The following is a 24765-nucleotide window of genomic DNA, read 5'->3' on the forward strand; positions in this document are numbered from 1 at the left end:
AACCATCCAGTGAGCATTCAACTTTTTTAAACAACTGTACAGATAACAGTTTGGAATATGTTCCAAATGATTTAAATTAGTTACTAAGACAACAGAGGCTCACTCTAGCAATGTATTAAGAAATATAAATAAAATACGTGCCCACCACCGGGAAACTACCAAAAATAAAAGAAGTAACTGTAATTTTAATATTAACCTTGTACACCAGAACTTGCAAGGGATGATGGGAAAAGAATTAGATATCGAACTGTTTTTAAATAAATATATCTTAAATATTATGTGTATTACAGAGCACTGGCTTAGAAATTGCGAATTAATATTTAACTTTTGTAACCACCAGTTAGCAAGTTCGTTCAGCAGAGAAAATGCCATTAGAGGTGGCTCTCTAATATTAATTCATAAAAAGCTAAAATTTAAAGAACGAAAAGATATTGTGAAATTCTCTTCTGAACGGATAATCGAAGTGGCCTGTATTGAGTTGAGCCACCTTACTGTTGTAAGCGTATACAGGCCTCCATCAGGTCTATATGACTCTTTTGAAGAAATAATGGAACAAGTTTTAAATAAAGTATGTGCATCTAAAAAAAAGATTATTGTATGTGGTGATTTCAATATTAATTTGTTAGACTTAAGCTCCACCACAATTAGATTCACATCCTTATTAAAATCGTTTAACCTAATTAATTTATTAAATGAACCAACTAGAGTTAGCGAAACAACTGCCACTTGCATTGACAATATTTTCACAAATGTTACTCCCTTTAAAAAAGAAATAATTAATGCACTGAGTTCGGATCATCGTGGACAGTTAGCTTCTTTTAACATTAAATGTGATAGTAATACTGAAGAAAAGATTGAGTTTATTCCTGTAAATACAAAACGTATTGAGAAATTTCGAAGTAAACTTGTTTCAAGTCTTCAGCGCTTAGATATGTCAAATAAACCAGATGAAGCTTTTAATTCATTGTTTAAAGTAGTAAGAAATGAATTCAAGTCTGTGTTTACTTCTAAAACGGTCAGTTTAAATAATAAAAAAAATAATTTCAGAAATTGGGCAACTCCAGGTATTATTGTAAGTAGGCAAAGACTGTATGAGTTATATGATGAAAAAACAATGAATACTAGTGAATCTTTTAAAACATACGTGAAGAAATATTCAAAAATTTTTAGAAAAGTCTGTCAAGCTGCGAAGGCCCTCCACATAAAAGAAAAAATAAAGAACTCTAAAAATAAAGTGAAAACCACCTGGAAAGTTATTGCAGATGAGACTGGAAGAGTCAACTGTCGTAACTCTAAACTTGAACTTTATATTGATAATAAAAAGGTCAACTCTGACCTTGAGGTTGCGACAGTTTTTGAGAAGTTTTTTGCTGACATTCCGATCTCAACTACAAAAGACTTAAATTCATCACCTGAAGTTGCGGAAAGGTTACTTAAAGAAAATGTCAAGGAATGTGATGTCAATTTTATTTTTAAAGAAATCGACTCCAGGGATATTATTAAGACTTTCAAATCGCTAAATGTTAAAAGTACAACTGATCTCTGGGGTATGTCCACAAGAGTTATTAAATCAATAATTGACATCATTGCCCCGCACTTAGCTCTAGTCTTTAATAATTGTATTAAAAATGGTGTGTTCCCTGACCTAATGAAGCATAGCAAGGTGATGCTTCTCTTCAAAGCTGGGACTAAGTCTGACCCAGCTAACTACAGACTAATATCTATTTTGCCAACTTATAGTAAAATATTTGAAAAAATAATTCTAAATCAATTACTAGTTCACTTTAACTGTAATAATTTGCTACATAACAATCAATTTGGCTTTACTAAAGGTAGGTCCACTACAGATGCTGGCATCAGTCTTCTATGTAGTATATTTGACGCTTGGGAGGGGTCGCAGGATGCACTTGGTATCTTCTGCGACCTATCCAAAGCATTTGATTGCGTTGAGCATGCTACATTAATCAGAAAATTGTATCATTATGGTATAAGGGACACAGCCCTAAACTGTTAAGTTCTTACCTTGCAAATAGAACGCAAAGAGTTGAAGTTAATTCTAAAAGGTCTAATGGTAGTAAAATAAAGCTAGGTGTTCCACAAGGATCTATTTTAGGTCCCTTTCTTTTTCTCATTTATATAAATGACCTACCTTATCTAGTTAAAGATAAGCATGAGATAGTACTCTTTGCTGATGACACTTCACTAATTTTTAATGTGAAGCGACAACAATATAATTACGACGAGGTAAATAGTGCTCTCTCAAAAATAGTACAATGGTTTAATGCTAATAATTTACTATTCAATTCTAACAAAACGAAATGTTTAAAGTTCAGTTTGCCAAATGTTAGACAAGTACAAACCAATGGACTATTAAATGATGAGAAAATGAAATTAGTGGACACCACTGTTTTCCTAGGTATAACTTTAGACTTTTTAGTAAATTACAGTTGGGTCCGCATATTGCAAATCTGGCGGATAGGCTCAGTTCTGCACCATATGATGTTAAAAAAATCAGTGAAATAACTGATGTAGAATCAGCGCGACTTGTTTACTTTAGTTACTTCCACAGCATTATGTCCTATGGAATCCTTCTATGGGGAAATGCAGCGGACATTAATTCAATATTCGTGCTGCAGAAGCGTGCCATACGTTCTATTTATAAGATGTCATCGTGTGAATCCTTAAGAGAATAGTTTAAGGAAATAAATATATTTTGACCGTCGCATCTCAATATGTTTTGGATAACGTACTGTACCTATGTAAGAAAGAACTTAAATAGTTTCAAAAAGAAAAGCGACAATCATTGTTTTAAAACTAGGAATCAGAACAAATTAGAAATACCAGTGATCAGACTTAGCAAAGTCAACAAATCTTTTAAAGGCCAGTGTATACGCCTGTACAATAGAATCCCAGAAAACGTTCAAAATCTCTCTATCAATAAATTTAAAAATGTAGTAAAAGAACGTTTGTGTACTAAAACTTATTATAAAATCAATGATTTCATCGACGACAACACACCTTGGGAATAGGGTGGTTCTTACAGGCTACTAGTATATTTTTTATAAGTAATTCCTATTGTAAATAGCTCTCATAATATTGTTATATAACCCAGTCAAATTAACTAGACGCATGGCGATGACGTCATTACGATGCTTGCATATACATTCCAGTGGTGCGTCAGGTTAATATAATGTAAAGATATACATCTCGGGATGTAATGTACATTAATGTGACCGTGTTGTACTGTTATATGTTTTGAATTGTAATTTTCCATCTTTTTAGTAAAAGATGGCCCCGTGCGAGTTTCTTACGCCGGTTCTTCTCGCCGGGGTAGTTCCCGAACCGGTGGTAGGCACCGTAGTATCGACGTTCGGTAAAGTTTTTGTAAAAAAATTACTCCGAATAAAAATATTTTTGATTTTAAGTATAAGTATTAGTATAAGGATTGACTTAAATGTGTAGTTCGAAAATGGATGAGAATTAGAAAAAAGTGTATATAAAATCAAAATTATAGAGAATTTAATAAGTTTTTTTCATCGTAGAATATTTTTTGCTACAACGCATCGTTTTTAAGTTATTAGCCAAAAACCTAAAATTGACTCTCCCCTCACTCCAGCTCACCTCCTAGACTTCAGGACTTTTAGTATGTTTTGTCCCTAAGCACCCTGAATAAGTTCCAGCTGAAATCTCTTAGGTTGGGCTCACGCATTCTACAAGTTCTACTTTATTGACTGAACCAATGTGTGTGTGTATCTATGTTTGTTATTATACGTACTATACTGTCGCAGACGGAGTCGCGGGCAACAGCTAGTATATCTATGGACAATCTATGGTCAATATATTTATACAACACGTACAATTTTCAATTTTGTAACTTCACTAGCTGACCCGGCAAACGTTGGTTTACCACATAAATTATTTCTAATAGGCAATAGAAATCTTATATCTTTAAACGAGCAATTCTTGTATATAAATATATAATTGGAATCTCGGAATCGGCTCCAACGATTTTCATGAAATTTAGTATATAGGGGGTTTCAGGGGCGATAAATCGATCTAGCTAGGAATCATTTTTAGAAAATGTCATTTTATTCGTGTTTTATCGAATACCGAGCAAAGCTCGGTCAAATAGCTAGTAATATAAAAATGAGATAGAAACCCATTCTCAGGATTCTAACGAATGTACATACAAAATTTCGTAGAGCCGTTTTGGAGGAGTTCGTACACAAATACTGTGACACAAGAACTTTATTTATAAGATTATTATGAGACGACGTACTCGTCATTTTGAATGAAATTCGTAAATTGACATACGACGTCCTCACTCACCTTCCTCGACCGCTCGCTGGGCATTGATATACAAACCCAAGATACACAGTTGCGAACAAAAGTAAGACTCAAAACTGGCGCCAAATACTCGTCTTTACTATAATAGGTACTTGTAATCAAACTATAAACAGTTTTTTTACAAAGGAGTCCACAAAAAGCAATAAAATTTTATGACCAAACGTGGGAGAGCCATGCTTCGGCACGAATGGGCCGGCTCGAACGGAGAAATACCACGTTCTCACAGAAAACCGGCGTGAAACAGCGCTTACGCTGTGTTTCGCCGAGTGAGTGAGTTTACCGGAGGCCCAATCCCCTACCCTATTCCCTTCCCTACCCTCCCCTATTCCCTTCCCTTTTTATCCCTACCCTCCCCTATTACCCTTATTCCCACTTAAAAGGCCGGCAACGCACCTGCAGCTCTTCTGATAATACAAATATACTTAGGTTTCACAACTTTCATCTAAGAGTTTATGTTAAATAAATAAATATGTATATGTTTTGCGTATGATATAAATATGTATAAATGAACGAAACAAATATTTATAAGATAAACTGTTATTTTTTTTTCAAATATTACAATTAAACTTAATACTTAAATCTATAATTATTATTTAACAGTCATGGTCATAATTAAATGTAACACTTATATGCAATGTGTATCTTGGGTTTTTTGTATATCAATGTCGCTGGGTCCCTTTGATGTGCGGCCGAAAAACCGACACCGCCGCCATCCCACAACCATCGCTGGCGCCATAAGCCATCCTACGCCACTACGTCCTCCCCACGCTGGGCCATCGTGATGGCCAACTACGCTGGCCCATCTTGTAGAGGCGATACACTGCCGCCACCCCACAACCATCGCTGGCGCCATAAGCCATCCTGCGCCACTACGTCCTACCCACGCTGGGCCATCGCGATGGCCAACTACGATGGCCCATCTTGAAGAGGAGCCAATAGAGGCGCCACACCGCCATTTGATGGGCCAGCGCTAGGCCATCTTGTAGAGGCGCCATTAAGGTTATGTTTTGGCGGCACGCTCGAAAAATGTCACAAACGTGGTTTGAAATTTCAGTCACAAACGTGGACAAAAAATCATTTTGCACAATTATTATACGATTACAACTATAATAAAGCAACTTTTATGAATTGAAATGTAGTTTTAGCCTAGACAAATACTTTCTGAATCTAAATAATACCACAACTTTACATAAATGTCTTTAATTTCAATTGATTGAAGATTTGAAGGAAAACTCTAAGTTTGTTGCGGCCCGTTAAAGGAACGATTTAACTTACCTGCCTCTCAGCTTGTTTTGCGCTTTGCTTACGCTTTGTTTGTAACCTTCCCAGATGGGACGAAAAAAGAAGACGGAAGAACAGATAAGGGCTGCTAAACGAGAAGCGGAAAGAAAAAGACGAGCTCGTATAAAAGCTGATAAAGATTTGTATGCGCAACATAAAGTTAATGAGTACGAGAGACGAGAAAAAAGGAAAGAAGAAAAGAAGACAAAGAATATATCTGATTTAACAGCTAGAGAACAGCGTACACAAAGAAAAGAATGGCGTGAACGAGCTAGAAAAAGCAGATTGAAGAAAAAAGTCAACGAAGGTTTTCTACAAAGCCTAAGAGAAAACTCTCCCCCGACAGACAGCGATGTGGATTTAGGCAATAATATTGTTGAGAGACCAGGGTCAGCCTCCATACTAGTTTTTGATGAACCAGTTCCATCACCACCTACACTATGTGTGTCGCCCTCTACACGTGCTTTTGCCGAACAAGTGCCATCGCCATCTACATCATTTGCGTCGCACTCTACCCTTACCTATCCTGATCAAGACGTACCATCACCATTTATTAGCAGACAAAAATTGTCTGGTATGAAAATAGTTAAGCAAAACAGAATTACTAAAGATGCCCTCATAAAGCGACAAAATGATACCATAACAGCATTGAAGAAGAAATTGCACGCATTATCAATAAAATTTCCTAGGCTGCCGAAGAATAGTGTTCAAAAGAGAGTAACTCTATCACCAAAGCTAATTATTTACAAGAGAAACAAAATAAGCATTCAACGTTTCTTAGAACAGGATAATAACAGTAAATTATGCCCTGGAAAAAAGATACTATTACAAGAGGAGGAATAAAAAAACAAAAGCGATATCTTTGTGACACATTAGAAAACCTTTGGAAGAAGTACAAACAAGAGACTGAAAAAAATATAAGCTACAACATTCACAAGATTCCGGCCATTCTGGATTGTACCTCCTAAAGTTTCTGAGCGAGACACCTGCCTTTGCATTTTACATGAAAATTTCCATTTGATTACAGAAAAAATGAGGCAGACTAAATTAATCGTAGAAAAAGATAATGAAATAATTGATTCTTTTGTTTGCAGTAAATATAACTTTAAGTGCATGACGAGACAATGCCAAAATTGTGAGAAAAAAACCTTAGATTTCACTGAATTTGACAACACAGAACTAATAACTTACAAGCAGTGGATTGTTAAAACAGAGGCTAGAGAAATAAAGGGAAAAGTGAAGAAAATTAAGAGAACTGTAAAGGCAAGTCAAGAGATTACTAAAAAAGACCTAATCGAACTTTACTTCATATAGACTTCTCTGAAAACTACCAGTGCAAGTATGCGACTGAAACACAGTCCGTTCATTTCGGCGCATCACGACAACAACTCTCCTTGCACACGTGTATTTTGTACTACTGCGTTGATATTGGAAATATTGAAACCATTTCATTCTGCTCAGTATCTGAATGCCTGCGCCATGATGCCGCCGCAATTTATGCCCATCTAAAAAGTTCACTGACAGAACTTAAACGCCACAACGGCAATAACATTTTGATAAACAAATTACATGTACTAAGTGATGGCCCTTCAACACAATATAAGAACAAAACGAATTTTTTCTTATTCAGTCAGCATCTAGTACGTGACCTCGGTATTATGATCGCTACCTGGAACTTCTCAGAGTCGGGCCACGGTAAAGGTGCTGCTGACGGAGTAGGAGCAGTAGTCAAGAGAACGGCGGATTCTATTGTCGCACATGGAGAAGACATTCCGGATTATGAAACATTTATTACAAAAATAATTTGCCGAACCAATATAATTATATTTACAGTTAAAGAAGCCGACATAGTTAATTCCAAACAACTTGAAGACAATTCCTGAAACTTCAAAAGTACATCAGATCATTTGGAGTTTGGACGATCCCCAATAGCTCCTCTTGAGGCAACTGAGTTGTACAGACTGTGGCTTGCAAACTATTTGTGAGCATTTTCCAATAGCTAAAGGATGGTTTGAGTATCAAGACATTCGCCGTCCTTTGTCTCTTGATGATGAATATCTTCGCGACCATGTACAAATTATGAGAATGCCGGCAACAAATTCTGCATCTACAAGCAAAGCTCATCAATGTTTTGATGATATTGGTTTTAAAGTAGGCTCATGGATTGTGGTTCAATTTGAAGGGAAAAAACACAATCTACATTTCGTTGGACAAGTAATGAATATCGAGAATAACAATGAAGGATACGTTGTGAAATTTTTACGCAAGAAAAATTTGGACTTAGGTATATTTGTCTGGCAAGAACCAGAAGATGTTTCGCTGGTTATGGGTATTATATGCGTACTGCCTGAACCGACGCCTACCAGACGAGGTGAAATAGCTTTTAAGTTTAACTTTGCCTATTATAATTATTTTATTAAGTAAACACATAATATGTTAGATTGATATGTTTTACGAAAAAAGTTCCTATGTTTTAATGCTAATAAAAAAGAATCTAAATTAATTTGTTTTATTAAAATAAGGCCCAATATCACAAACATGTCTATGAGTCACCAACATGCTCGAATAAGTCACGAGCATGGATAGGTTGTCACGGACGTGGACGCTGAATTTTTCAGATGTGTTTTATTTCAGTATCTAAAGGTATTTAAGCACAAGGACTAATAATAACACACTCTAATACGTAATATCTAGCCATAAGAATAAAAAAACCCATGATTTGTGAAGTGATACCAAATAACGCACAAAATGAAAATGACCCATATATGTTGATTCATCTTCACCTTTATCCTTACATATTTCATGGACTTTATGTTTATGTCGCAGCCAAGTGGTTTAAATAGCCATTCAATCAAACAGCTAGCCCTTTGACTGAACAACGCCATTCAGTCACACGGCTATACGTCGTTTTTTTTGAATTGCTATTTAATCCAGTTGGCTGCGACATTTACATAGATTACACTCGATAGTAATATTCCTGGACATTATCGTTTTGGCACAATATAAACATCGCTCTTGGTTATCATCAGCCTTTAATATCAAATGATGGGCGACTTTTTCTCTAAATACTTCTGTCTAAAATTTACGTCAAACGGCTTTCGTTCATAAATACATTGGAGATAATACATACAATACACTCCACCGTTGCTTGATTGATAAGCTCTTGTGCTTGGTCCATCATTAATAGGCTACTTGACCTCATTTTTTTCTTCATGCTAATCGCTTCATAATCATTCATTATTACAAAAAAACTAATATTTTAATATTTTACACAGTAGAAACCCATAAAAATGTTAATTGAAAAATATACCTTATAAATGGCGCCGAAAACACTGTCCGCCATAGTGTGACGTCATACGTTTTGTATTTTAAGCTCTCTTTATTGAAAAAATGTTTATATGCTAAATGTACGCGTCTAAGAGTGCCCAAAATTTATAAAAGAAATTAGAAATCATTTGTAATATTGAAAACTTTCGGAGAAAAGTTTTGGCCATTTCATTTCCCGTGTACAATAAATGGAGATAATTTATAAAACTGATGTTTTATTTGAATTATTCAATAAAATATATTTTACAAATCTTTCTAGGCTTATTTTTATTATTTATGTACAAATAAACTTCCATTAACGAGCGCGATAAATAAAAGATATTAAATTAGGAATAGAATGACGTCACATCCAATTCGGAAGTACCCGCAAAAGCGTTTGCGTCAGTACAAATCCTATTTTCATAAAATCATATTTTCAAATCGACTTTATTTATCAATCATAAGCTTTGATTTGATGATAAGGGTGAAATACGGTTTCCAATACCAAGTTCTACTAGAAATATGTATTTGTTCAATGAAATTGAATATAGGTCAAGTAGCCTATTGTCCAATTGATGTTTTTGAGCCTACGTAGTGGGCAGAACTGTACAATCATCGAGTAATTTGATAAACGCAGCTTTGATTCGACTTTTATCAGTATTTTCTGAAGGGGGATCTAAGAGTATCAATTCATCCAATTCGATATCAACTAACAATACCCGCCAATGGGCATCATGACAATTCACTGTAAGTAGTTTTTTGCCAATTTCTTGATTGCAAGTATAAATTATTAGTTTAGACTGGATTGGCATTGCTGAGAATCGATCAAATACTCGTTGTAATAAATGGGAAGGAATACGTGATATCACACCAGTCGTTCATCAATGTACAAGCGAATGCATCTATCAGACCTCCAGAAACCCATCCATCATAATCAGCAACTGAGTGCAAATCAAAAGGAGATATTGTAAAACTCGTCTCATGGAAAAACACTTGTTTGTTTGCAGTATAATGTGCGAATTCTATATTTTCTTACTTGACCTTAGGTAATATTTCAGATCATCAACCATTCCATTACTTAAAAATTGAAATGTTGTGAGGCTTTCAGTAAAAGTGACATGATTATTTGTGCTTCGCTTAATTGGTGGTGGTTCTTGCTGAGATGTCCCTTTCCTCTTTCGAATATTTTTTTTTGGAATTTATTTTTTTCAATTTCGTCTAGTAGTATGGGAGGGGAAGGTACTAATTTTGTAGTCACTCAAGCGTCATGGAGACCTAGTAGGTTTTTTACATTAGGTAAAACTGATAAAAAAATAATAAGAGCGTTTTTTATTTTAGCGGTGGGTTCAGAAACTGCAGCTATTTTAAAGTTTTGAAAAAGAAAATATATTCAGAAAATTGCTTGTTTCGGTCAGTTATTATTATAATTTAGACCAAGGGCTAAATCATTTAGTTTAGTGTAAAATAAAATATCTGCGAAGCTTAGTTAGACAAATCCGATGACATTTCAATATTTAAAAAAAATTAACCCACCACGTGAGACATCTGATTTCTATACCATGATGACTAGACACATGTCGGAAGCCTATACAAGCTTAATCTGACACGCTCGAGCTAGTCCCGAAATCCCCTCTTCCCCTCCCCAACTATAGAAGATCTTCTACGGTTATGTCACATTTATCATCTGACAATTTCGAAAGTTTCTCAATGGCTATATCTGCTGTTTTCTGATTTTTTCTCAGTAATACCACTCGCTGTTATTAATTTAAATGTTGCATCCACTTGACGAGTTCTGCATAGAATTAATTTACCCATAAATTCCATTAAAAATCTTTTATACTTCCTAGGTCTAAAATCCTTAATTTCTATCGCAACTCTATGCATTATGTGAGCGCAGCAGCTTAACAAATAGGTGATTTTTTTCAGTTTTTTCGTGGAATCCATATAATATTCATATGTTATTTTTAAATATTGTGAAATGCCCATACCATTATTATAAATTAATAAAATACTGTGCATCGATGGCCACGACCAATCTGATGGCTTTAATCGGTGATGAACCAAAATGTTTTTAATAATTTCCCTGTGCTTTCCTAAAAAATATTTTATAGTTTTTTCGTCTTGTTTACACGTTAACATTTGAGCGAGCGGTACAGTTGATTTTGTGGCTCTGCAAACTAGCGCGTAATAATAAATGCGTTTACAGTGTCTTTTGGTATTCTTAAATTAGCACTTGTGGAATCTAAATGAAGTATTGCAGGGAGGAATGGATTTATTTATGGCTTCTTGTTGGCGTTTAGTGAACATGACTATTGTTAAAGGTTGTTTTATCTCTCTAATATCTATCTTTTAAAGCCTGGTCATCAACCCACGATTGAGTAAAGTCGGAGACATCTCCGTTTTCTACCTTTCTTCGACCCATAGCTCTTCTTTCCGAGTTTATTTTTTGGATTACATACCGGTTACATTATTTATTTGTATATCCATTTTGTTCTAGTTCATCAGCGCTTTGTCTGCAGTTTCCTAAATATATCTCTGCAACATACATGCTCAGACAACTTTCGCAACTGCTTTCGTCTTTCACCTCTTATTTGGGTAAATGGTTGTTCATGGGCTTTATGTACAAATTTAATATCCATATTACATGAAATATCAACCTGGATATTATTGGGCATCCCTTTCGGCGACCTGAAATATAAATTTAGCTCCATGACCTCTCACTAGGCAGCTTGCATATCCTACTGAATTGGCTGCATTTAATCGAAAACTTACGTAGAATGATAATGGACAAAAACATCCTAAATCAGTGCGCATTTTACTATGGTCAACAAACACACTTTGGGTTAAAAGGAAACTTCACCCACATAGTATGGATATTTAGTACGTGCAGTGGGTGAAAATGTACTATATTTCTCTTCTTTCTCAACTTTCTTATCACATTGAAAATTCTCATTAGTCATTACATTTTGTTGATTGCTTACTTTTACGTTTTCTTTTCAAATCAACAATTTCTTCGTCACTTGAAGTTAAGTGTATAATATCTTCTGATTCATCACAATCAGATCGTTGAACATTATTAAAGATGTCAATTCCATTATCGGAATCATCTTTAGCATTACTTACAGAAGACTTGTTATAATCATTATGATTAAAATTTTTAGTATTATAATTTTGATAATTTGTATTATTATTGTTAATTTCATAAACCTCTAAAAATTCAAAGATCTGGAGATTTAGAAATTTTAAAATTGTCAACAGGCTTATCAATATTATTAATCGGACAGTCATTGTTGAAGGCTTTATTCGAAACATTCGAAGTTTTACTATTCTTATCAATGTCTTTTTCAAGATCACCATTTGCAATGTCAATTTCATTATCTAAATAATCAGCAAAATTGTTGAAAGAACTAATTTCGTTATGAATATGATCAAAACCATAAACATTGATATTAGAATCATCAGGGTTAGGAAGATTGTCGTTCAAATCATTACTTTCTGTTAAATTAGTTATTAATTGCAACATGGTGCCATAGATAAATGTCTCAATAATTGTCATCATATTTGATCTGTCAACGTCATTGTCATTTTTGTCATTACCCTTGTCCTTTCTCTTTTGTATCTGCCATTGTGAATATAGTTTTGTGCTCGTATGTTTTCTCGTTTTAATTTCCAAATCCAAACGCTATTAGTTAAAATAACAGTAATTTTAATTAGGTTTTGGGCCCTGTCCGCGTTAAATAAAATAAATTCAGTGTTTGGATCAGTTATTGCGGTGATTAAATTAGATAAAAAAAAATGTAACTTCGCACTTCGCCGGCCGTGTGGCGATTTCTTTGTTCTTTCAGCCAACTTTCAGCTATTTCATTTTATCAGGAAAACATACAGTGATTTGATTTACAATCTTAAATACTACAAAAACACTTAACACCATTTACACGTTTTCACAGTTAGACACTCAATAACAACAAAAGCTTATGATCTAATTAATTAGAGGTATTTTATGTTTACGAGAAAAAAAAACAGATACGCACTGAAATATAACAGTAGGTATACCAATGAATGTAACATCGAGCAAATGAACAAGTTTAGTGTATGTTCTAACTTTAACATATAAGAAACGGTCTCAAACCATTGCTTAGTGATTAGCTTTTTTGTAGCTCTTACTGAAGAATTAAATAAATCAAGATCCGTGAGTTTGCTTATGACGTTAAAAAAGTTAGCTGCACGAATAAAAAATGAGTTTTTACGATAATTTGTATGGGAAAAAGGAGTAAACAAAGGGTTATAGGAAGATAATATAGAGGATCGGGAAAGGACTTTGAGATATATTTTGGAAAGGAGATGAGGTGAGTCGATTTTTTGTTGGGCTATATTTAATAGACTCGAGATGTCTGCTATTCGACGTCGGTGGTAAAGTGGAAGAAGGTGGAACCTTAAACATCTTGATTCATAATTAGGATCAGAAGAGCCACACTTGAATTTTAAGAATCTTGTAATTTTTTTTTTAATAGATTCTAATCGATCAATGTGGGTGCTATATTGAGGACTCCATGCTTGAGACTTGAGAGCAATACTCAAGAACACTGCGTACGTAAGAGCAATACAGTATCTTGAGTATTTTGATATTTTTAAACACTTTCATGTCGTCCGCATATAAGAGGAATTCCGAATGGAGGAAACATGTATGAATATTGTTGATAAAGATGTTGAACAGCAAAGGACCCAGCAGAGAGCCCTGAGGAACGCCTGAAGGTACTGTACTCCACTGAGAGGTAAAACCGTTGACAACCACAGCTTGAGACCTATTACGGACATAGGAGGTGAACCATCTATAGAGACTGCCATGGATCCCGGCGTTATAAAGCTTTTCAAGGAGCACTGAGTGATCAATACGGTCAAAAGCCTTACTATAGTCGGTAAATATGGCGTCAACTTGACCACCTGAGTCCATATTTTCTGTAAGGAAGTCAACAAAAGATAGAAGGTTAAATGTAATTGATCTGTGATGTAGAAAACCATGCTGCTGAGGTATAAAAAGAGTCGAGAGTGAGCTGTAAACTTTACCGTACACAATTTTTTCTAAGAGTTTAGCAATTATGCATAATTTAGAGATAGGTCTATAGTTTTTAATATCATTTGTACTGCCACCCTTATGGATTGGAGATACATAAGCAGATTTCCAGATTATTGGAACGACGCCTTCCTTTACAGATCGATCAAACAATAAAGTAATAGGCTCCGACAAAGCGTCTGAGCACTGAACTATAAAGTGAGGTGGAATATTGTCAGGTCCTGCACCTTTGGTAAGGTTCACTGTCTTGAGTAGTTTTGTAATGGCATCCGGTATTATTTCAATGTTGGATATATTATTAACAGAGTTATTATTATTATTATAAAGATAAGACAAATTATTACTATTAGTGCGGTCGGTATTAGATAAAGATGAAAGAAAATTACTGTTGAAATATGTCGAGAAAAGAGCACAAGCATCTGCACCTGTGGTGGCGGTGTTACCCTCGTAGGTCAAAGAATAGGGAAGTGTGTTAACATTTTTATTGTTTTTAATAAATGACCAGAATAATTTAGGGTTTTTTACGATAGAATATTCACATTCTTCGATATAGGATTTGTAACAACCCTCTTCCAGAGCCTTAGCTCTTTTACGGAGTAGAGAGTATGTGTTATAATCACATGTGTTTCCATAAGTTCGGTATTTACTAAGGTACTTATATTTTACTTTTAGAATCTTTTTTAGTGCCGAACTATACCAGGCCGGGTATTTATTGCGTCTATTTACAATTTTTTTTTGGAATATAAGTGTCTATTACGCTATATAAAATGTTATAAAATATAGTTGTTGCCTCATCTACGGAACCCTTGCTGAGGAGCTCCTTCCAGTTAATTTTATTCAACTCAATATTAATTCTTTCATAATTACCCAAAGTGAATATATATTTCTTTCGTGAGTTAACTTCAAGAGTTTAGGAGATATTTAGTGATATAGTTATGTTCAGGGATTTATGATGGGCATCCTCAGGTATAAGCGGTGAGTCACAAGCCAAAACAGAACATTCAGCATTAGACAGAACTAAGTCCAAAATTCTACCGTTAATATTTTTGCAAAAATTGAATTGATTTAGGTTGCATTCAGTTAAGCTATCCAAGAAATATATTTGTGGCTCGCCTGATGCACCAGAGTACTGAATATTGTCACCACACTCTGAGTTCCACACAATATTACTCAAATTAAAGTCTCCCATGATAACAAACAGGTCATTTGGACACGAGCTGACGATTAAAGATAAATTTTGAGCAAAATTAATTAGTTGCATATTAATTTAAGAGTTCCACACAATATTACTCAAATTAAAGTCTCCCATGATAACAAACAGGTCATTTGGACACGAGCTGACGATTAAAGATAAATTTTGAGCAAAATTAATTAGTTGCATATCACAAAATGGCTTCACAAATATCAATGGGAACGATAGAAAAACTCGTTGGGAGAGAAAATTATCAATCTTGGAAGTTCGCTATGAAAAATTACTTGGACATGAAGAGTTATGGGAAGAAATTGAATCGAAGCCGGGTTACATTTCAGATGAAAAGAAAAATACGAAAGCACGGTCAAAAATCATTTTATTGATAGACCTAGTAAACTATGTCCATGTTCAGGAATCGACTTCAGCTAAGCAGGTATGGGCAAAGTTAGAAAAAGTCTTCGATGACTCCGGGCTAAGCAGGAAAGTAGGATTACTGCGTGACTTGGTAACAACAACGTTGGATAACTGTTCTGGTGTTGAGAACTATGTTAATAAGGTAATGACAACAGCTCATAAATTACATAATATAAATTTTGTAGCAGGAGACGAGTGGCTTTTTACGTTGCTGCTCGATGGCCTCCCTGATTACTACAAACCGATGATAATGGCCTTAGAGAGCTCAGGTGTGTCTATTACTGCAGATTATGTTAAAACTAAGTTGTTACAGGAGATAAAAGTATCAGATTCAGTGGCCTACTATGCCAAGTCATCAAATAAAAATATTATGTCTAAAGTCATACAAAAATTCACATGAGAAAAAGCAACCTAAAGGCCCACGGTGCTTTGTATGTAATAAGTATGGGCATATAAGTAAAAATTGTTATTTTAAAGATAAAAAGGCATGTAAAACAACAACAGATAACTCTCAAAATGTTTATTATGCTGCATTTCCAGTTGCTGCCGAGTTGGATGAAAATTGCTGGTATGTCGACTCTGGAGCGTCTCTACACATGTGTCGGGACAAGAGATGGATGTACAATGTTTCACCTTCTACAATAAATAATATCAAAGTGGCAGATAACAAAATGGTGGCAGTGAAGGGTTGTGGCAATGTGGATTTTAATATTAAGGACTCAGATGGCATAATACGCAAAATACAGGTCAAAAATATCTTGTTTGTACCTTCTCTGACAACAAATTTACTATCTGTAAGTCATATGGTAAATAATGGCTGTGAGGTAAAATTTAAGAAAGATGGTTGTAAAATATATCAAAATAAAAAGTTGATTCTGACAGCTATGCATCGCAATAACTGGCAATAACATGTATTTATTAAATAATGTTACCGAAGCACCGGCATTTCTATCTATAGTAGATGAGAGTGATATAAATGTATGGCATCAACATCTGCATTTTGCAGACTTGCATAAAATAACAGAATGTGCAGAAGGAATTATTTTTCAAAAAAAGGTAATCAAATTTGTACTACTTGTTTAGAAGGTAAAATGACTAGACAACCATTTAAAAATATTGGGACTAGAGCTTCTGAATTACTTCAATTAATCCATTCATATTTATGTGCTTCGATGGAGACAAGTTCGATAGGAGGGGCCAAATATTATATTACTTTTATTGATGATTATAGTAGAAAAGTATTTGTATACTTTCTCAAAAGTACTAGTAAAAAAATTAAAATTATACGTACAGATAATGAAAAGGAATATTTGAATAATGAATTTAATAATTTTCATTATAATAATTTTCTGATCAAATCTGGTATCCAGCATCAAACCACAAATCCTTACACGCCAGAGCAGAACGGCTTGGCGGAGCGAATGAATCCCACACTGGTGGAAAGGGCTAAATGTTTAATTTTGAATTCCAGACTTCAAAAATATTTCTGGACAGAAGCGGTTTCTACAGCCGCATATATTGAATCGCTCGCCGATGAAAGCCTTGGATTTCAAAACACCTTATGAAATGTGGACGGGTAAGAAACCAAACTTAAATAATATGAGAATTTTCGGTTGTCCTGTAGTGGTACATAATATACCAAAAAAGAAAAGAGGCAAAAATGGGACTCGAAAGCAATAAGAATGATATTCGTTGGTTACTGTGATTATACAAAAAGATACAGACTGTACGATGTGAATAAAAAGCAAATATACAAAAGTAGAGATGTCATTTTCTTAGAACATGTAGTTAAAAATAATTGTGTTATAATGCCACTTACCACTTTGCAGCAAGAAGAAAATCAAGAATCTCATACTGACTCTGATACTTAATATAATACTGTAGTAAATACAAGTTCAGGAGATGAACAGTCGTTGAACGCCACCAGTGACGAAATGAAAACAGAGTTAGATGATTCAGAATATGTACCTGATGTGGAGATATCTGACGAAGATACTAATCTTCGTCAGATATCTCCACATAAGGTATATATTCTGAATCATATATATAGGCATAGTTGCCGTATCGTAATGTAACTCTGAGGCCGAGGAATAAACCTACTACATATTTATGTCATGAAGAGAATCCAAAGTTCAAGCAATCAACAGTATTAAAAGAACCAGTTGACAGTTGAAGAAGCTCTTTCAGGCCCAAAAGCAAAAGAGTGGAAAGATGCCATGAACAGTGAGTTTGAGTCGCTCCTTCAGAATAATACATGGGGGTTCTATTTTTTCGGTCCCATTTGCTGTCGGAGTCAAAATTTGATATTTACGAAATGATTTTTTTCGATCAAATACTTTTAAAATGTTAAGTCTATAGTGTTCTACTTTTGTATATTACCGTGAGATAATTAATCAAAAAGATATTAAACATCAAATAGCCAAAATTTCATTTCCAACGCTCATACGTTCCCAGATTGCTAAGCTTAGACACAATTTTCTTAGAGTTTTCGTAATTAATCTTATCATGTTTTGTACTGGAACATTAGCTTAAATACTCATATTAACCATTTTTAACATAAGAATGAACTCGTGCATGTGCAACATTGAGAGAACGTAGGTTTTAATTTTGTCACGCGAAATTTTTCATATCGTTCCGAGCAAATGATTTTTATGTTTTTGACCAAATCTGCATCTGTAGATCTACGTGCAAACATGTTTCGGAACCCCAACGCCCATGTCTGCCATACATTATATAAGATGTGCGCATTGTTTCTCGGATAAAATTTAATATTTAGTTGCAAATTCTCGTTTTGTCACGGGTAAGCCTTCATTACCATCCATTGCCTATTTAAATGACTTTTGTTGCTAGTGATTTTTAAAATACATTATGATAAAGGCTATTGAAATACCTTCTAAAGATATGTTGCAGGGCTTTTGAAAAATATAAGAATGCGACAAAAATTTAAATTAAATGCCAAAACTTCATTCATTCTCATCCATTACTTCCGATTTTTAAACCAATTTTCCGATTTTTTGGTATTATTTGGTATTTTATAACAGATTTTGTCCAAATCCTATCTATATATTACATTCCATTTTAATATTTATTGCTGCGAGTCATTCTGTACCAAATTACCGCTAATCTCAAAAAACAGAAAATGGATTACTTCATCATCAGTTGGTTCACTTGAATGGTTCTATTTTGGGGGTTCGTTGTCTGTCTCATCACTGTTATCTGCCATTAGATAGAAGAGAGCGGCTTAATTACATCTGAGACAATATTTACTTAGGAAAGTCACTGACATTCGATATAAGATTTTTACCTAGCTTGTGGATTGTGGAACTCTATATAGATATTGTAGATTTACGCCCTCTCAAAGATAGGCTTCTGGAGCCTTCAATGAACCGACGTGCACACATTTCTGACAAATAAATATGGAAAAATTAAATTAAGAAATTAAAAAAAAACCTCGCCAAACAACTTTAAAAATTAATGAAATAACATATTTTACTGACTTTAAGTTTAAATAATTCCTAAGTGTAAAGTGATATTTTAGTCCATAATTGTTGTCAAGGTGTGTGTTTTTTAAATTTCTTAATTTTATTTTATTTCATGCTTTTTAAACTTGTGTTGGTTATAGTCCAGAATAATTCCTATCAACAGGATTATAATATTATATCCCAATAAATACCATCTAGGAGTGGGCTTTTGGATGAGACCGTCAATATATTGAGTCCAAATATGAAACCTTCACTTTGGGTTCGTAATATGGAGCTCGGCTCCTATAGATCCAGGTGATGCTGCAGCAGCAGCATGCAAACATTTATTGGTTATCTACGTCTTACTAGCTGTCGCAATTAAAATGAGTCCAAACACGAAACCATTGCTTTAAGTTGGTGAGGAGTTGGGTATCCTATTGATTACCAGGTGATGCTGCAGCATCAGGTCAACTTTCCATTAATGTGTAAATATTTATAAATGTCACGAACTAGAATGCAATAAAGCCCACCAAACGACTGCAAGTTGCTAATCGGCCCTTTACGAACCAGATGAACCGGGATTTTTCAGCACGGAGCAGGCTGATGATGATGAACTATAGCTAAGAACACTCTGTTAAGTCAGCTTTTAAACAAAAAAAACTAGATCAAAATCGGTCCACCCGTTTGGATGCTACGATGCCACAGACAGACAGACAGATAGACAGACAGACAGACAGACCGACAGACAGACACGTCAAACTTATAACACCCCTCTTTTTTGTCGGGGGTTAAAAATCGTTTCGGTTAAAAAAATTAAAGTAATCTCTTAAATTTATAAAGTTTTTACAAATATTTTCTACGATAATATTGCGCAGGTGAAGATGTTCTTTTTAACCCCCGACAAAAAAGAGAAGTGTGTGTATCTGTCCGTGGCATCGTAGCGTCCAAACGGGTGGACCGACTTTGATATAGTTTTTTCTGTTTGAAAGCTGACATGATCGAGAGTGTTCTTAGTTATAATTCATCATCATCAGCCTGCTCAGTGCTGGACAATCAGGGTTTATCTGGTTCATGAAAGGCCATTAGCAACTTGTAGTCGTTTGATGGGTTTTATATTTCATTCTAGTTGTGAATATACAATATACGTATACACATAATAATGGAAAGTTGACCTGTTGTTGCAGCATCACCTGGTAATCAATAGGATATCCAACTCCTCGCCAACTTAGAGCAGAGGTTTCGTGTTTGGGCTCATTTTGATTGCGATAACCAGTAAGAAGTAGATAAACACTAAATATGTACATGCTGCTACTGCAGCATCACCTGGATTCTATAGGAACCGAGCTTAGTATGAACCCAAAGTGGAGGTTTCATGTTTGGGCCCATATTAACGGCCTCATCGAAAAGGACATTGATAAATGGTAATCATGAGAATATGATTCTGTTGATAGGAATTAATAGTCTGCACTATAACCAACACAAGTTTAAATGTATGAAATAAAATTAAATTAAGAAATTTAAAAAAACCCCCGCCAAACAACTTAAAAAGTAATGAAATAATATTAACTGTCTTCACGTTCAAATAATTCCTAACTTGTGTAAAGTAATATTTTAGTCCATAATTGTTGTCAAGGTGTGTCGACGGACAGTAGAAATGATTCTTTACCAGCAACACTAGAAATTGATGCAATAATACAGGATGTTTTCTTGTGATTTTTTCTTACCTTCTACTTACTCTCTCTACTACTATTAACTTTTTTCTCCCATGGTTTAGAGATTTTTCGTCGTACAATAAAATATTCAACTTCTCAAGCCCTTTCATTTGGTATATGTCTCAACGTGCTACATTGGTGGGTACGAAATGCCCCTTCTTCTTTCAAGGTTCTAAGTCTGTTAGAAGTACCTTAGAATTTTGATGATCTGTCAGTCAGTGAATTACAAAATGTAGCAACTTTGACCATCCGTAACTATTAAACTATTTATCGAAATTTCATGTAATTTGGAGGTTAAAGCTAGTTTTAATACTTGCTCCTAGTGACCGAAATTCTAAATCCCTAGCTTTGTTAACATCGAAGATAAATGGGGTGTGAAATAGCCGCGAACCACTTCATACTTTTCTGTATGGTACGGCCGTGCCTTTGCTAAAAAACTTGGCTGGGGCACTGCCGTGCCCCCAGATTCAATAGAAAATTTCTTTACCTTTCAGGAAAAAAACACGCAAACCAATTTTTTTGGCCGGAAGTGAGTCAGGCAAGCCTAGATATTATGTGCGTGATGAGGGAGGTCATTTTGCCCTAATTACGTGTCAGGTTTTTTTTTATTTGTTCCTTTCAATGTCTTCTTTAAGATTATGTTGGTTTGCGGGCTCAAAAACAGTCGGAAATGTTCAGCAAACAACCTTAAAGTTCATCGATTCTGAACTCGTTTTCTATAAGTATAGCGAATAAATATTTTTTTACCGTGGGAGAGCCTTGCTTCGGCACGAATGGGCCGGCTCGACCGGAGAAATACCACGCGCTCACAGAAAACCGGCGTGAAACAGCGCTTGCATTGTGTTTCGCCGAGTTTACCGGAGGCCCAATCCCGTACCCTATTTCCTTACCCTACCCTCCCCCGCCCTATTGCGCTATGCCCTCTTAAAAGGACGGCAACGCACCTGCAGCTCTTCTGATATTACAAGTGTCCACGGGCGACGGAAGTTGCTTTCAATCAAGTGGCCTGTTTGCTCGTTTGGCCCCTTATTTTATTAAGAATCCAATATTATTAGATTTCGCGATAACTGCTTCAATACGCGGGCCTTCGACTTGGCATATATATGGGTGTTCAAATTTTTTTTCCTAACAAAGCAATATACAAAAAGCGTGGGTTTTAAGATAGTAAGTAATGGTTCCATATGTGGTATAAGTTACACGCTTATTAAGGCCCGATTCGACCAAACTTGAAGTTACACGAGTATAACTATCATGAGAATAATTTAACTCCTTAAATTTACTCTAGGATATTATCGTTTGCATTTTACCAAGTTACTTAAAGAATATGAAATAATAAAATGTCAATTATAGTTCACAATTACACCGACCGTGACAGTTGACACCCTGTTGTGCAACTATTCTCAGTTTAATATTTACTCCACCAAAATAGCCCGTGTAAATATCCTGTGTAATTACCACATTCTTGGATTAGAAGTTGGAAAAACGCAAAACCAGCTTACTCTTAGATCAGGAAACAGTTATACTCGAGTAAAATTTTTCTCCAGTTTGGTCGAATCCGCCCTAAGTCACGCAGAAGTATGTCAGGGACAGGGAGAACTTTTCAAACAGCCCTCATATATTACAGTAGACGTTCCACGTGGCTCCGCCCACGTAAATTAGGAATTAATAAGAACCGTACATTTTCCCGCCAAAAATTTCACCTTAGATATCCCTCACCGGTGTCTACTCTATATCTGTGCTAAATACCGTAAAAAATTATCCAGTAGTTCGTGAGATAAGCACTTTCAAATATTTTTCCCCATTTTTTCCACATTTTCCTCAGATTCCTCGCTCTTATAGGTCGCAACGTAATTCGATATAGCCTCAAGCCTTCCTCAATAAATAGACTATCCAACGCAGAAATAATTCTTTGATTTTTAGAACAAAAAACATAAACAAATTCTTCTACTTCATATATGATTTTCCCAAACTTTAAACCCACTATTTATAATGAATGGTAAGTCGTATGAATAGAAGTGATATAATTTTTTTATAGATTTTTTATGATCTACAATGTCCTACATGTTTTTCTGATACGATTTACCGTTTAAAAAAAAAGGAAAAATCCTCATTTTCGTAACCTTGTTCTAAAAATTATTTTATGTCAAATACATAAAATATTTTTTTAGAACAAGGGGATCGCCGAGGAGTTTTGAGGTTTTATTTACAATGGTATACTTAACATCACCACAAATTTTCAGCTCTATGCGAATAATTCCTAGGTCGAAAGTTTGATTTTCCTGTGCTAATAAGTTTACGTAAACCATACTAGAAAGCATGCGTAGGAGTCAAAGGGATGCAGGCAGGGGCGTCTTTCCCCTAGGTGCAATGTGTGCGGTGCACACGGGCGCCGCGGTCCTAGGGGCGCCGAGCGTCGCTCGCACTCGGCGCGGGCCCACGCTGGCCGGCCGCCACGGCCCACGCTTTATTGACCAACGTTTAAACATACATTTTTGTGTAATATCTGAAGCACTTCTTATATTTGTATTATTACAGCAAAGCAAGGCGCGCCATGAGCGGCTCGGCTTTTGCAATATAAATGAAGTTAGAGCTCTTCAATGAAATCGAATTAATACCGATGTTGTCATGATGTGATGTTTAATAAGTATAGAACAAGAAATTTAAAGTAAAATTGAAGTACTCAAGCGATATAAAATTTAAGTTTTGGGGTTAGGCTTGTTAGGGTCAGTCAAGCCTCAAGAGCACATCATGGTCAAAACCGAAAAAACTTCAATCTACAAACAAATAACAATAGAGTTTGTTATCTATTTTATATTGGAGAAAGGATCATTGGCATTTTGGTATATTGCTCAAGATAAGACTGTATAAGTGTTATATAAATTGTATTAAGAACATAAATCCCTCAACTTAAAATCAGGGACAAGAGCATTATTAAAAAAAAACCGTTTGATGTGTAGGGGAGAAGGGGATTGGGGAGTATAACATAAGGGTTCCTTGTTGGGACTTGGAGGGACCCTAAAAATAATCATGCTATAATGTAACGTGATGTTATCAGAATGAAATGTATGAGCGCTGATGTCACTTTTAACATGGCTTTACTTAAAAAGTACAACGAATCTTGACAAGCGCCCTATTGGTCATTAATGTTCATGGGTATTCCTAAAAATATACAATCCATTCCTGTTGAGCCCTATACCAGAGCCCATACATTTTTGCCCATCATCATTTGACAGTAGGTACCTGTGGTAACTTAATGTGCTGTTATAGTTCGTTTGGTGGAACGAAAGAAGCCACCGCTTAGAGTCCTCACCCTTAAGCGGCCGGAAAAACTGTACTTTTACTTTGTACCCATTTCATTTTGACCGCGCGCGCGTTGATAGGGGGCGCTAGGGTAATGTTTGCACACAGGCGCCACATGGGCTAGAGACGGCCCTGGATGCAGGTGTTCAGCGTAACATGACAGTATGGCGCCGGGGGAAAACAAAAAAAATCCGGGAAGAAAGGCGTAATAGCTTGTACGGCGTAATATGTTTTAATATTTTTATTACCTAAAACGTCGTTAAATTCAATACTCTTATTCTTTGCTAAGATATGTAGTGTAAAGATGTTCAACGGCTTTTTGTGTTATGTTTCATAGAGTAATGTATGAATACATTTTTAGTTTTAAGAGAATTTTCCGTGCAATAAAGCTGTCATTGTCATTTATTATAACTAAATATTAATTTAAAAATATGAAATAAATAGGGGTGATAGACCAATACTCAGAGAAGCCAAAAATGGAATAACATTAAAAATGGCGTAACCGGCGTTTACCGCTTTATTGCCCGGGGCCAGCGACATGTGTTTAATGAATAGTTAGTTATACACGCTATTTGGGTTACCCACACATTGCACAGGGCAATTTTGCTCATAATCAAATGATAATGACAGTTATGACTTGTATAACTAAAATCGCGTTATACACCATAGACTGTAGACTCA

General features: G+C 35.2%; 1 protein-coding gene and 1 long non-coding RNA gene across 4 annotated transcripts in view; one reads left to right on the plus strand and one right to left on the minus strand.

Moving 5' to 3' along the window:
* Positions 1-24765, minus strand: part of LOC121735277 (protein split ends) — a 118912-nt gene that overhangs the window by 63670 nt on the left and 30477 nt on the right. The gene's annotated exons all lie outside the window — the stretch shown is intronic.
* LOC121735279 lies at positions 15486-17605 on the plus strand. The gene is made up of 4 exons (XR_006036833.1): positions 15486-15753; positions 16152-16357; positions 17083-17187; positions 17441-17605. It is a non-coding gene; the product is annotated as an uncharacterized LOC121735279 (long non-coding RNA).

The sequence above is a fragment of the Aricia agestis genome, chromosome 17, assembly GCF_905147365.1.
Source record: "Aricia agestis chromosome 17, ilAriAges1.1, whole genome shotgun sequence".
In the NCBI taxonomy this organism is placed as follows: domain Eukaryota; kingdom Metazoa; phylum Arthropoda; class Insecta; order Lepidoptera; family Lycaenidae; genus Aricia; species Aricia agestis.